We start from the raw sequence: 15,572 nt of genomic DNA on the forward strand, positions 1-15,572 counted from the left end.
AGCCCAAGCGTCGACCCGTTGCTGTTCTCGCACCCGAGCCTGCAGTGGCTTGGCCTCCTGAGTGGCCAGGAATGTGGCTGGTGGTAAGATAGTCGTCGGTACTGCCTGCTGTACAGTGTCTGCGACGTCCTCGGGTTTCCGGGACAGGGCATCCGCTTTCCGGTTTTGGGAGCTAGGGATGTAGCGGATCCGGAACTGGAACCGGGAGAAAAACAGCGCCCACCGGATCTGCCTTTGGTTCAACTTGCGGGTGGTCTGGAGGTACTCCAGATTCCGGTGGTCCGTTCTCACTTCCACCGGGTGTCGTGCCCCCTCAAGATGATGGCGCCAGACCTCAAAGGCCACCTTGATGGCCAGTAGTTCCCGCTCCCACACGGTATAGTTACGCTCCGCCGGAAGGAGCTGCCGGGAGTAGTAGGCGCAGGGTAACAGCGGCGCATCGGGTCCGTGTTGCTGAGACAGGATGGCACCGAGAGCCGTACTGGAGGCATCAGTCTCCACCACGAAGGGACGAGAGGGATCAGGATGCTGTAAAATCGGCGCCCTCTGGAAACAGGCTTTCAACCCCTGAAATGCCACTTCAGCCTCCTCATCCCAGGAGAAGGGTGTCTTGGGGCGCAGCAGTCGGGTTAATGGGGTGGTGCGATGAGCATAATCTGTAATGAAGGTCCGGTAATAGTTGGCGAACCCTAGGAACCGCTGTAAGTCCTTGCGGTTCCGGGGCGCTGCCCACTCTCGAACCGCAGCCACCTTCCCAGGGTCCATCTGCACCCCGTCAGGGGAGAGTCGGTGTCCAAGGAAGTCCACTGACCGCTGGTGGAACTCGCACTTGCTGAGCTTGGCATACAGGCGGTGCTCCCGCAAGCGCTGCAACACGGACCGAACATGACTCTCGTGACGGGCTGGGTCACGGGAATAAATCAGAATATCATCTAGGTACACCACCACGTATTTGTCTAGCAAGTCCTGGAACACGTGGTTGATGTACCGTTGAAACACGGCGGGTGCGTTGCATAATCCGAACGGCATAACCAGGTATTCAAACTGCCCATACCGGGTCCCGAATGCCGTCTTCCACTCGTCCCCGGCACGGATCCGAATCAAGTTGTAGGCCCCTCGGAGGTCCAGTTTGGTGAACATCTGCGCCCCCTGCACCCGCTCCAGCAATTCTGCAATAAGGGGCAAGGGGTACCGGTCTGGGATGGTGATCTTGTTCAGGGCCCGGTAGTCATGGCAGAGGCGAAGCTCCCCACACTTCTTCTTAACGAAGAGTACAGGAGCGGCAGTGGGTGAGGTAGAGGGCCTAATGAACCCGCGTTCCAGGTTCTTGCGAAGGAAGTCCTGCAAGGCTTCACGCTCTGGCTCCGAAAGAGAATATAGGCGGCTTACAGGCAGGGGCGCCCCAGGCTGGAGGTCTATGCCGCAGTCGAAGGACCGATGAGGTGGCAGCTGGTCTGCTCCCTGTTCCTCGAACACGTCTAAATAGTCCTGGTACACGGCAGGGAGCGTTGACACAGCCTGCCCCATGGGGGCAGCTGCTACTAACTCGGACTGAGCATGGGAACCCGGGTCTGGGAAGCGTACAGTCCGATTGACCCAGTCGATCTGAACATTGTGCGACTCCAGCCAGTCCATCCCAAGCACCAGGGGAAACCGGGGCATGGTGGCAATGTCCAGGGTTCGCACCTCCCGGTGCTGCTGGTAGCACAGGACCAAGGGCTGGGTCTCCCGAGTAACCGCGCCCGAGCGTAGGAGCCGTCCGTCAATTGCCTCCACCTGTACTGGTTCCGGCTTGTTCTGAAGTGGCACCTGATGCTGAGTGGCGAAGGCAGAGTCCATATAGGAGCGGGTTGCCCCCGAATCCACCAGAGTGTGGGTGAGAATCCAGGGCCCACCAGGGGGGTATAGACGCACCGGTATCATGAGGTGTTGCAATTCCACTGGTGAGGGCCCATCATGCGATGCTTGGGGCCCCAGGTAGCCTGGGCCATCGGCTACTGGGGTTGGCCGTTTCACCTGCGGCTGGCGTTTCTCAGGGCAGGTTTGGGCGTAGTGTCCACTCCCACCGCAGTAGAGACACAGGTTCCCCTCCCGACGCCGAGTCTTTTCCGAGGGGGAGAGGCGAGGCCGCGCTGCCCCAAGCTGCATCGGCTCCTCCACTGACTCAGCTCTGGCCACGGAACTGCAGGGAAGCACCGGCGCTGGGAGTCCGGAGTGCCGGCGGCCCCGGGCCTGGCGACGGTCCTCCAACCGATCATCTATCTGCAGACTCCGTTGGATGAGGGCATCCAGTGTGGCAGGGCGATCCAACGTGGCCAGCTGATCCAGTACCTCATCTGAAAGTCCCTCGAGATACTGGTCCCGCAGTGCAGAGTCGTTCCAGGTCAAGTCCTGCGCCAGCAGCCGAAATTCTGTGGCGTAGATGGCCACTGTGGACTTGCCCTGTTTCATAAGAATTTATTGACCTTTTTCTTATAACAACATATACCCACACCCACACCTACAATTAAACAAATACAAAACAAATACATTGATAAAACAAATACAAACAGTGTCAAGTTTTCTTGTTGCATCTTTTCTTTAAAAAGAAAATTTCTATTTCCATATCTTGACCATTGACTTCCCCTGCCCTTTCTCCTTCGAGTTCATATCCTTAATCTATTTTATAACCATTTCTCCTGAAATTCAAATTCAATTATATAGTTACACACAATTATATATTCAACATTTAACTAACAGTGCATCATCGTAGTAATATCTCATCATAATTCTTCTTCCATTGAAATCTTCACCAATCATTTATATCATATCTATCTCTTCTATCCTTTAAACTGCTGCTAATAACATAGTAACTCAAAATATCTCCTTTCATATTCAAACAAAAAATAAAACAGAAAGATTGTTGACAGTATTCACCCTCCGATTTCAAAATTCCATGACAGGCTACTTCAAATTTTACTTAGTGTTTCACCCCACACCCCCTCTGTCCATTATTCTTCTCCTGGTGGCATCAACACTGAATTTCCCTGTGGCTTCCCTCTCCAAGCGTCCACAGATCCAGGCACAGTCCAAAACTCTCCTTGCCACGAGCTCCAGGATGTCCATCTCGTCGTCTCTCAGCTTCTCCGGTTCTTTGTAGCATTCCTTTTCTTCTTGTAAAAACCATAATTCTCTGTCCCTGGCCCCCGAGCTCACACCTCGGGGACTGGATATAACAAATCTTACCGTCGCCTTGGGACTGCCACCCCCAAAAGGCGAGTTTCTTCTCCGAAGTAGCTCACTCATTTCTCTCCATCTTCCCAGACACCCTCTCAGCTCTTTGGCAAGACTTTCTTCCAAAGTGTTAAAAGTTTTAAAAGCCTCCTCTGTGGGCAATTGGTTCTCTTTCAGACCCCCACACAAGACTTTGACTTTCCTGTACAGCAGTTCCACCTTCAAAGCAGTGAGCCTCTGTTCGTCCGTTAGTCCAGAGTTCAGTACCAGTTCAAGGACGAAGCCCAGCATACTGGTAGAGGGGGAGGAAGTGGGTATCAAATTTCTACTCCTGCCTCTCTGTTCATCGCCATTTTCCTAAACTGGAGCGCAGATACCGCAACTTTAAATGGAGATATTTTCCACTAATTTACTTCCCAAGAAAAAAGTTTGCCAGTCTCATGTATCAATTTTAAGCACATTGTAGCAGTCCTGTAGCAGCAGTTGCTCAAATTGGTTAGCTTCTTTAACTCGAAGGGAAGAAGGCAGGCTGCCTTTCTCCTTCCCCCCGGATCGTTCCAAAAGCTCGATTTCTGGTCAAATTAGTTACTCACGACCACCGGGTTCCTTTGGCTCCATTCTTCAAAGGTAGAACTAAGACGCTCACCGCGGGCTTTGTCGCCGCATTTGCATCCCGGTTGGGGCATATCCCCGTAAGCCCGGCTCCGTTGTCCCTTCACCCCCACTCCCCCTTTACAGGGGGGGCAAGGGAAGGGTTCGGAGCCTCCGTGGGCGCAGCCGGGGAGCCCAGGGTGCGGGACGCTCTTCCCGCACCCCAACCGGAGCCCCGCTTTGCGGTTGCGGGGCTCCTAACCCCCGGGATGGATCGGGCGCCTCGCAGCCGAAGCAGCCCCGACCACCCGCTATGGCGTCGCCAGCCGGAAGTCCGGACTTGCCCTGTTTCAACCGCCGAATTGCCCGATTGGCTTGACTCCCCTTCTGAGGGTTGGCAAACGTGGTTTCCAGAAGATTGCAAAACCCCGTATAGTCTGTCAGCAAGGGGGAGTCTTGCCGGAGCAGCGGCAACGCCCACTTGGCCGCCTGGTCCTTCAGCAAGCTGATCAGGAAGTGCACCTTGGTGCGGTCGTCGGGGAAATCCCGAGCTCGCCCCTGAATATACAGCTTGGCCTGGGCGAGAAACATGGGAAAGCTGGCTGGGGACCCATCAAATTTCTCTGGCAGGGCCACGGGGTACTTGCCAGGAGCTGGGGCGGCGGCCCCAGGAGCCGGTAAGGCATCCAAACGCTGCTGAAGCGCCGTAACCACATTGCTTAGCTGCTGCACGGTGTGGGTCAAGGCCTGGTTCTCCTGGGCCAATGCCACCAGCGCAGCCGCCTGGTCAGCCATGGCTATTAGTTCCTCCCGAACGCACCCCAGCGAAGGGGGAGTGCGGGTGAGGCGTGAGCAAACTGTGCTGGCCCCAAGGGTTTGTCCATGAAGCGAGGTCCAAGTCCAGTCCTGGGTCTAGGGGTCCAAAGGAGGTCAGTCCGGCGGGGAGCGAGGCAGGGAGCAGGTCAAGGTCCAAGGCAGGTTCAGGCACAAGGTTGCAGGTTGAGCACACGCTTGCAACTATGTTGCTCACGCAACTTGGGCTGGGTCTGGCTGGCTTTTATCTGGCCCTATGCTTAGGGCCGCCCCGATCCTCTGGAGACTCGCCTCTCCTCCGGGCCTGGAGGCGAGCACTCCTCCTGCAGACACTTAACTCCCTTCGCCTCTCTGCCCTGAGCCTCTGTAGCTCAGGAGAGGCTGGTGGGTTACTGGACCCAGGGGATGCCTCAGCTTCCTCTGAAGAGGCTGGGAGTGGAGCACCTGCAGGCAATGGGTCCTCCCTCCCATCAGGAGCCAGAGCAGACTCTGCTGATGCCTGCACCTGGGGATCCAGCACAGGTGGGGATCCTTCAGGCTCAAGCCCTGGCCCCGGCTCAGCTGGTTCTGGAGGCGGGGAATCCTGTGCAGGCTGGGATCCCTCAGGTTCAGCATCAGAGTCTGACTCCCAGGCCATCACACCAATAGAATATCTTGTACCTACTGTCCAGTACATTCTAGGTAAAGTTATACCTTCACTTTCTTTTCACCTACATATTCCCGTTACCTTTATTCCTCAAAAGCTGGCATGGAGACAAAGCTTTTGTTGTGTTTTAACACATATCTCCTGTAGACATCCCATTTTCCAATGAATTTTTGCTAGGACTTTTCACTGGCGAAATGTTGGACGGTATGGGAATTCTGAATACCATTTGGAGACGCAAACACACAAACACACACATCCTCCAGACACTGATTCTCACTTTGTTCCAGAGAGGAAAAAGGAGGACTGGATTGCACAGTGCCAGTACTGGAGACTTTGTGGCCTCAGGCTGCTGGGCTTTGCAGAACAGCCTAATAAACTGGCCACCAGAAACGTTTCACCCACTCATCTTATTAACCAGATTCCAGATGGCCTGGGCGAAGTTGCAGGGGGCGAGAGGCTGGAGTCTCAAGCAATTTATTGCCCACAATATAGGCAAAAGGGTAGGGCAAGGAGCAAAGGGAAGGCTAATTTGTTAAATCATAAAAGTGATTAACAGTGGGTGTAAACCCTGTGAATAAGGAAGTATGGTGCTGCTGGCTGCAAACGGCACAGCAAAGCTTGCGAAGGGCTGAGGGTCAAAGAAGTGAGACTGGTACAGAAAATTGGAGATGGATGCTACCGCGTTACTGTGATCTGATGGAGCTGGGACGATGCCATAGGTGGAAGAATTGACCCTGAAACAGCCCATTGACTAGGAACACATGGGAAGCAAGAAGATCAAACCTATCCATTCTTAAAGAAATCAGCCCTGAGTGCTCACTAGAAGGACAGATCCTGAAGCTGAGGCTCCAATACTTTGGCCACCTCATGAGAAGAGAAGACTCCCTGGAAAAGACCCTGATGTTGGGAAAGATGGAGGGCACAAGGAGAAGGGGATGACAGAGGATGAGATGGTTGGACAGTGTTCTCGAAGCTACTAACATGAGTTTGGCCAAACTGCGAGAGGCTGTGAAGGATAGGCATGCCTGGCGTGCTCTGGTCCATGGGGTCACGAAGAGTCAGACACGACTGAACGACTGAACAACAACAACAACAGTCTCATGCATGATTTCCACCCGGCTTCTAAATTTCTATTCCAAAACTACAGGCTGAGGGTGCTACAGAATAAACCTGTTAATTGAGCAATCTTCTGGATTTGTTCACGGGGCGATTAGACGGCAGTAGCGATTGATTGAGTAGCCACCCTTATTTGTTAGTGGGGTGTTTGTAGACAATGTTGCATCACAGCCCGTGTCGCCCCACACTCCCCAGTGCATTTCCACGCCACTCTGTTTAGTGCAAAAAGACCGGTCTTTTTAGGAAACGGATTTGTTATGCGTTCAACTGTAATTGGCCAACCTTGAATTTGCTGGTATGTGACTGATTCCCAGTCAAAAATAGAGACAGTCTGGAAGGGGACTGACTTAGGAAGAAGAAGCAAAAAGAAAGAAAGAAAGAAAGAAAGAAAGAAAGAAAGAAAGAAAGAAAGAAAGGAAGGAAGGAAGGAAGGAAGGACAAGCAATAAAAGGAGAACAAAGCAAACAAATGCAATAAGGCAGGCAAACTGTAGAATTGGGTATTACCCTGAAATTTATCATTCCAGAGCATTATGAATAGACTGTCTATAAATTTATTTGGCTGTTGATATTCCTACATTATTTTATAGTAGCTTAGAAAACTTAGCTATATTCCATATTTTATTAAACCAGTCTGATTTAACAAAGGAGCTGTATTCCTTTTCCAGTTGGCCACAATACATAGGATAGCAGCGACCAGAAGATTAATGACCATTCCAGTAGGGATTAAATCTCTCAGGTATCTCAATAGTAAAACCTTTGGATCTTAAGATAGTAAATAACTAGTCAGAGCTCTGATTAAATGTGGGGTTTTAACACAAAAGAATTATGGAGGGGTTCCAAAATATGTGCAATTTCTCTCTCTCTCTCTTTCTTTCTTGCCTTGTCCCTCCAACAATTGCTTTGTACAATCCAGTAAATTTTACTTAATATCGCATGGTGTTAAAAACCACTGGTGCTGAGATTGCACCATATTTTTCAGGAAGAAGAAGAAGAATAAGAAGAAGAGTTTGGATTTGATATCCCGCTTTTCACTACCCGAAGGAGTCTCAAAGCGGCTAACATTCTCCTTTCCCTTCCTCCCCCACAACAAACACTCTGTGAGGTGAGTGGGGCTGAGAGACTTCAGAGAAGTGTGACTAGCCCAAGGTCACCCAGCAGCTGCATGTGGAGGAGTGCAGACACGAACCCGGTTCCCCAGATTACGAGTCTGCCGCTCCTAACCACTACACCAAACTGGAAGAGGAGAAAGCAGCCTCAAAGAGATCTGAAGCCACTACAGCTTCAGTCGGCTGTGGGAGAGAAAAGGATTACAGGTTCAGCTAGCTTTGGATAGGGGAGAAATTTGGTTTGCTTCAAATTTTAACATAAACCTAGCTAATTTAATTTCCCCCAAAATAACACGAACCAAAACTCAGCTATCCTTTAAAATTTGCACTTCCCTGAATTTTGGGGTGCAGTCCTCCAACCAAATAATGCTTGCAAAAATGCGTACGTTGCAATAAATTTGTACTAAAATACTGACGAATTTTCAATTTTCCGCAGTCGGAGGCAGTAATGCTTCTGAATACGGGTCCCGCTAGTGAGTTCCCCATTGCGGCATCTTTTGGGGGGACACTGTGAAGTCAGGATGCTGGACTAGGTGGGCCACTGGCCTGATCCATGTCAAGTATAGTAATTTAATTCAGTGAAATGGTAAATGCTTGCATGCATTACTGACTGGTTGGTAACTGAATTCTAGAGAGTTTGCTAGTAGTTCTCATGGGATTGGCTAACGAATTTTTGCTGGTAGTGCAGCTTTCCGCTGATGCAGCTCTCGGGTAATGTGAAGATTCACAGCAATCCAGGGAGGATTTTCTCCCCTCTAGCGTTGCTACCAGAAATCCTCTATCTGGAGTTAGCAGGGCTTGAACCTGGGTCCTTCTGCATGCGATACACATCCTCCGCCATTCAGCTACAGCCCCGCTGTCACTGTGAAACAAAGGGGCTCCCTGATCCTTGCTGCTTCTACATCTGTCTGGAATTCCTCCGCCGCTCTCGCCCGACGCCGCTAATGTTTATGACCAGTTCTGTATAGCCGCGGGGGCCTCAGCGTCCTGCCGAGCCAGGTGTGTTTCACAATGGTAAGCTAATGGACTCGAGTTGCATGGGGATGAACTGATATTCCCCTTCACTATTGATATGCAACACATTCCTGACCTAGAAAATTAGACCTGAATTTCAATGAAAAACGCCGCCCCGGCTCCCAGCAAAGAAAGCAGAATAAATCAGCTGAACTGCTGGTAGCTGTTTACTGAAAATGTCAGGGCATTTTTGCAAGTTGCACTCAAAGTGCCTTTTTAGACTCTCTCTCTCTCTCTCTCTCTCTCTCTCTCTCTCTCTCTCGCAAGCGGCACGCATGCGTGAATGATTGCTATGTAGTTTAGCAGGCGACAGAATCCAGTTTTTAAATTGACAGAGTGTTTGTGCAGGATGGCGGATTCACGTTCAGCTTCCAACGTTGGCGCTGGGTGCCAGGAGGACATGTAGAATGGGACTGGAGCTGCGATGGGAAAGGTACGTCAGATCCTGCAGGAAGCAGTTTGAGAAGGCTGGATTATTGACCAGCAAGCAACGAGTAAGTCAAAGCCCATCACACCAGACTCTAGGGAGGATGTGTTGGTAGCCAGGTTCTGGTGAAATGGGCAAAATGTATTTCATGACACAGGCGCCAGGCTGCCCCCAAGACTGGAGGGGCCCGATGTGCGTATGTGACATCACACATCACGTGTGATGTCACATATGTCTTCCGACACCATGCAGGCCTGTGGAACCTTCTACTAGCTGCGGGAAGGCGCGATGGAGTCCGGCAGGCTGTGGAATATTGAGGGGGGCCAGCCCCCCTCCTTGAAATTTTTTTGGGGGTCCTCAGTCCCATGCCTCTCCTAGATGGCTCCCTTGTTTCACAAGCTCTTTGAGCACCACTTTGATACTGCCAACTGGGACCAGTTACTGGGAGCATGGCTACCACCCCATTTCTGGGCACGATTCAAAGTGCTGGTTACAGACTGTAAAGCACTATGTAGCATGAGTCCAGCCTACCTATAAGAACCTGCCTGGATACCAAGATGTTCCATGAAGCCCACTGGGTGACCCTGAGCCACTCACAGCCTAAGCTACCTCACAGGGTTGATGGTGGGGATTAAAAGAAGAAGGAGAGAACCACGTACGCCACCTCGAGCTCCTTTGTGAAAACGAAATAAGTAAACGGATAAAGAAATAAAAAGTTTATGAAAACACAAACACCATTAACATGGATATCCCTTATTTTCCAGAAGGATGGACTGCACTTCCAGCGGAACTTAGTCTGCGACGTTTTGCATGTATTCCCATCTTTTGCCTTTTTACTCTGATTTGTTTCAACTGGTTCTGATTCTGAATTTTAAATTGCGGAAAGCTGACCTGTGACTTGCTGGTGTACATCAAGAGATCATAGAAACTTGACATTGCAGAGTTGGGAGGGACGATAAGGATCACCACTCTACAGTAGTCCAACCCTATGCAATGCAGGAATCTTTTCTCCCAACATGGGGCTTGAACCCACAACCTTGAGATTAAGAGTCTCATGCTGAGCTATCCCCTTTTATGAAGAATTATGAAGAATAATTTGCGTTCAATATTGTGTTTTAATTGTGTAACTCATCCTGGGACCCACAGGAGCCAACTCCTGGGGGAAGCGGTCCCTTTGGCCCCCTGGATAAAATATATGTGGGGCTAGGCATTGCCACTTATTATACTACTTTTGATGAGCCAAGTATTTGCCGTCTCTGACCATCTCAGGCATCAAACCAACCTTCCATCTGTACAGCAGTACCAGGAGATTATTCTGTTACTGTGTCATCATCATAGCAGCTTCTTAAAAAAAAAAAAAATGTTTTCAGGAACAGACGAGATGAATTCAAGAGGAAGGAAAAAGACAGATGTACTGCTCTCAAGTTGACCTGCTTATTCTACTCGGCCCTCTCCAGCCAAGGGCATATCCTTGAAATATTACTCAGAGCTCTTACGTAACAGCATTAAGTTTAAAGGGCACCACCTCCCCAGTGCAGATTCTGTCATTGCTCCCGGTTGCGCTTATGCCCACCAACTGGTACCCAACCCTGGGCAAAGGAAAAGAAAGCTAACGGGGGGAAGGGGGGAGGAATTACGAGAAATTCTTGCACAGACAAACACCCATCTGGAGAGTTTAATTGCCATAACTGTATCAACATCTGCTATAGGGTTTTGTTTCGTTTTGTTTGGGGAAAAAAGAAAAGAAAGAAAGAGAAAAGAAATGGAAGCCAATCAGAATCTGACGATGTTTCGCTTGCAATCTGGACAGATTCACCTTGTGGCCTAACACAGCAAATGAACCACACGTCTTCCTTGGCCTGGAAAACTCCTGTCAAGTATCTCCAGACAGCATTCGCCATTAGACAGCATTCTTCCAGTCCCTGCATCTCTATTCCAAGTGCATTTTAATATTAAGGGCAAATGAGAAGCCAAATAGCTGGCAAATCTGACACAGCTTACACCCTTTAGGAAGGAAGGAAGATTTGACCAGCTGTCCAGCTTGGACCTGGGGCAGATAAAAGGATGTAGTTCTTCACATGGCTGCTATTATTATTATTATTATTATTATTATTATTATTATTATTATTATTAGCCACTGATCTGACTAGGTTGCCCCAGTCACTCTGGGTGGTTTCCAACAAAATATTAAAACACATCTAGTTAAACTACGGAGCTCATGGGAGGCACTGATGACCAACCTAGATGCCTTTAAAAGAGGCTTGAACAAATTATTTACTGTTGTGGTGGCGGCTGTTGAAATTTGTTTACTGCCCTATACCCGCGGGTCTCAGGGCAGTTCACAACATGAGATCACAATATAAAAACACCAAATGCATGACAAAAACAACCCAATAACCAATCCCCTTTCAACACATTTTAAAAGGGCCTTGGATGTCAGTCAACCAAAGGCCTGGTTAAAGAGGAATGTTTTTGCCTGGTGCCCTAAAGGTGTATAATGAAGGTGCCAGGCAAGCCTCCCTGGGGAGAGCATTCCACAAACGGGGAGCCCCTGCAGAAAAGGCCCTGTTCGCATGTTGCCACCCTCTGGACCTCTCAAGGAGGAGGCACAGGAAGAAGGCCCTCAGAAGATGATCTCAGGGTCAGGAGTGGCTCTGCTGTGCTTCCATGCTTGGATGCAGTAATGCTTCTGAATGCCACTTGGTGGAGGCTGCAGGAGAGGAGAATTGCTCTTGTGCTCATGTTTTGCTGGTTGGTTCCCCATAGGCATCTGGTTGGCCACTGCAAGAATAGGATGCTGGGCTAGATGGGCCCTTGGCAAGATCCAGCCAGGTTATGCAGGGATATAGGAACCAATGACATTGCAAGGCTGGGTGGGATGGGGGGGGGAGCGGTGTGCCTTGGGTGCCATGTCTGGAGGGGTGACAAGAAGGCACCCCGCGGGGTTATCGTCGGGCACGGTGGCGCAAGCAGCCATTGTGCCACATGTGGAGGATCCTCCGTTCACGGCTGCAGCTGTGAGCAGAGGATCCCGCCACCGTCCATATGGCGCTCAGGCGGTGCTGGCGACAAATCGCTACATACAATGCATGTGTGGTGTCACACGCATGCGCTGTACATAGCGGAACCGCACATGCGCCCTACGTAGCGACGCCATGCATGCGGCATATGTAGCAGTGCGAGGCGTGCACAGCCGGTGGTTTGCCCTTCCCCCGGGTGTCGGTTAGCTTTCGTTCGCCCCTGATAGGAACATAGGAACCTGCCTTATACTGAATCAGATCGACGAGCCATTTATCTCAGTTGTGCATGCACTCCCTCGACAGCCTGTAACTTGGACCTCCATTCCTCAAAGGGAGGAGCTGCCTGTGTGGGATTTGGTGCGGGTGGCAGGATGCACCGACGAGCAACGAGAACACATTAAACATGTGGCAACAAATTGATGACAACATCCAGCAAATGGAAATATGAACCCCGTGGCATACGGATAAAAGAAGAAGCATCTGCAAAATGTGTGCGGGAAATTGCAAATACAATCGCGGCAATTATGATTATAGCATTGTGGAGGCTCTTGCATTTAATTACCATTTGTCATTCTTCTCCCGCGATGGGGATGGACAGAAATGGACCGCAAACTATGTTTCAAAAGACAAGCAATCTGCACTGTGAATAGGAGCCTCCTTTATTCGAGTACAATGGGCCCCCGTTTCCCAAACATGGCAGCATCTCGAAAGCCATTTTGACGACAAAATGAATGTGGGGTGGGGTGGAGAAAGAAATTAGCCAGTTTATTATTTCATCTAAGAACATGAAGAGCTTATTAAGAGCTATTATGAAGGTTGGGGTTTTTTTAAGTTCTTTTCTAAAATTACATTTAAATGGAAATGCTTTTCTTAGAGTTGACTTTAGGGAGAAGGAAAGAAGGTTGATCTTCCATTTTTGTCTATATTTTCCATCGGACTATATCTCTCATCATTCCATTGGCCATTTGCCATAATGGCTGGTGCTGGTCTGGAGTGCTAGGAGTTCCCCATGCCAGTTTGAGGCAATAATAATAATAATTTTAAAAAATGGGTCAGGCAATACACCTATTTTCTGCAATACTCCTTGAAATGCAAGCTCAAACACACACCCCTTGAAGAAAAGTCTAGGAGTCTTGGTAGACCATAAACTTGACACGAGTCAACAGTGTGATGCAACAGCTAAAAAAGGCAATGCAATTCTGGGCTGCATCAATAGGAGTATAGCATCTAGATCAAGGGAAGTAATAGTACCACTGTATTCCGCTCTGGTCAGACCTCACCTGGAATACTGTGTCCAGTTCTGGGCACAACAGTTCAAGAAGGATACTGACAAGCTGGAACGTGTCCAGAGGAGGGCAACCAAAATGGTCAAAGGCCTGGAAACGATGCCTTAGGAGGAATGGCTTAGGGAGCTGGGTATGTTTAGCCTGGAGAAGAGAAGGTTAAGGGGTGATATGATAGCCATGTTCAAATATATAAAAGGATGTCATATAGAGGAGGGAGAAAGGTTCTTTTCTGCTGCTCCAGAAAAGTGGACACGGGGTGATGGATTCAAATTACAAGAAAGAAGATTCCACCTAAACATTAGGAAGAACTTCCTGACAGTAAGAGCTGTTTAACAGTGGAATTTGCTGCCAAGGAGTGTGGTGGAGTCTCCTTCTTTGGACGCCTTTAAGCTTTGATGGTGTTTCCTGCTTGGCAGGGGGTTGGACTGGTATGACCCTTGTGGTCTCTTCCAGCTCTATGATTCTATGTGATGCAAATTTCAAATGCCAAGGAGAAATTTTCAGGCTAGAAGTCTCCTTGAGATGCTATTTTCAAGAGGATAAGAAGAGCCTGCTGGATCAGACCAAGCGCTCATCCAGTTCAGCATCCTGCTCTCACAGTGTCCAACCAGATTATGATGATGGATATTTATTAAATTTATATATCATAGAATCATAGAATCATAGAATCATAGAGTTGGAAGAGACCACAAGGGCCATCCAGTCCAACCCCCTGCCAAGCAGGAAACACCATCAAAGCATTCCTGACAGATGGCTGTCAAGCCTCTGCTTAAAGACCTCCAAAGAAGGAGACTCCACCACACTCCTTGGTAGCAAATTCCACTGTCATCCAAAGGATCTGAACCCCAAATCACTCTCCCCTTCTGTCGTTTTCAGCAGCTGGTATTCAGAAGTGTAACTCCCTCAAAATGTGGATGCAGAACATCGCACATCATGGCTAGTTGCCGCTGATAGCCCTTTTCACCAAGTGGATTTGTCCAATCCTCTTTAAAGCCAGGTTGGTGGCCATCTGTGTGTTCCATAGTTTAACTCTATGCCACATGAGGAATTACAGGTGAAACTCGAAAAATTAGAATATCGTGGAAAAGTCCATTTATGTAAGCAATTGTTTTCATTAGCTACTGGAGTTTAATATATGAGATAGACTCATGACATGCAAAGCGAGATACGTCAAGCCTTTGTTTGTTATAATTGTGATGATTATGGCGTACATCTGATGAAAACCCCAAAGTTGAAATTGTTAATTTGGGGTTCTCATCAGCTGTACGCCATAATCATCACAATTATAACAAATAAAGGCTCGACATATCTCGCTTTGCATGTCACGAGTCTATCTTGTATATTAGTTTCACCTTTTAAGTTGAATTACTGAAAGAAATGAACCTTTCCACGATATTCTAATTTTTCGAGTTTCACCTGCACTTTCTGTTATGCGTCCTGAAGCTTCCAGCATCCTGCTTCGTTGGACGTCCACAAGTTCTAGTGTTGCGACAGGGGGGAAATCTCAGAGCGGCTTGGCTGGTCAACGCCTGGAAGACTCGACACAGGAGAGCTATTTCCTTATGCACAACATGGTGCTCTTTCCTTACTCCAAGCATTAATGCTTTCTGTAGCCCTCACTTGTTGACCTCTGCTGTGATATGAAGCAAAACTCCCACTATTGTGTTTGTAGTTAAAAGACGGGCGCTTCCTCAATTCCTCTGCCTTACTACACAGCTTTAATAATACATTTTTAAAAAAGAAGAAGAAGAAACCATTTTTTTCCAGGCTTAATCTTTTCAGGGTGCATTTTCCTGGCTCCTGTTGACAAAAGCTTTTTGTTTTAAAATTATCTATAATTGAAAGACCTGCTCCAGAGCCCTCTAACAGCAGCAAAGCAAAACAAGGTCCCGCGACAAATCTTATCGCTTTGCCCCAAAGAGCGAGGGAAAGCTGGTTCCCAAGAGATGCCCCGCTCTTCCAGTCCTTTTTGCATTTCTGTATTTTAAAATGGAGGAGGAGGAGGAATCAAAAGTTGTTTTAGCTGCATCTCCCAGTACTCGATAATAAACCCAGGCGCCGTGTCCCTGCTTTGCTACACCCAGTCGCAGATGGGAAGAGGATGATGAAAACTCAGCCTGGGAGGACCCTTTGAATCTGTATAATCAGATTATGCTAATTTCCTGAAATCCCCATTTCCAAAAGCTAACATTTATCATTAGCATGTGTGCTTGCTAATTGTTTTACGGCCTGTCATGAGGGTGGAACGCACACTGGAAACCTCTCTCTATCTCCCACTCACTCACTCTCTTTCTCTCACACAAACACAATTCAGAATATATCAAGACCGCTTTTGTTG

The sequence above is a fragment of the Lacerta agilis genome, chromosome 4 (genome assembly GCF_009819535.1).
Source record: "Lacerta agilis isolate rLacAgi1 chromosome 4, rLacAgi1.pri, whole genome shotgun sequence".
Classification (NCBI taxonomy): domain Eukaryota; kingdom Metazoa; phylum Chordata; class Lepidosauria; order Squamata; family Lacertidae; genus Lacerta; species Lacerta agilis.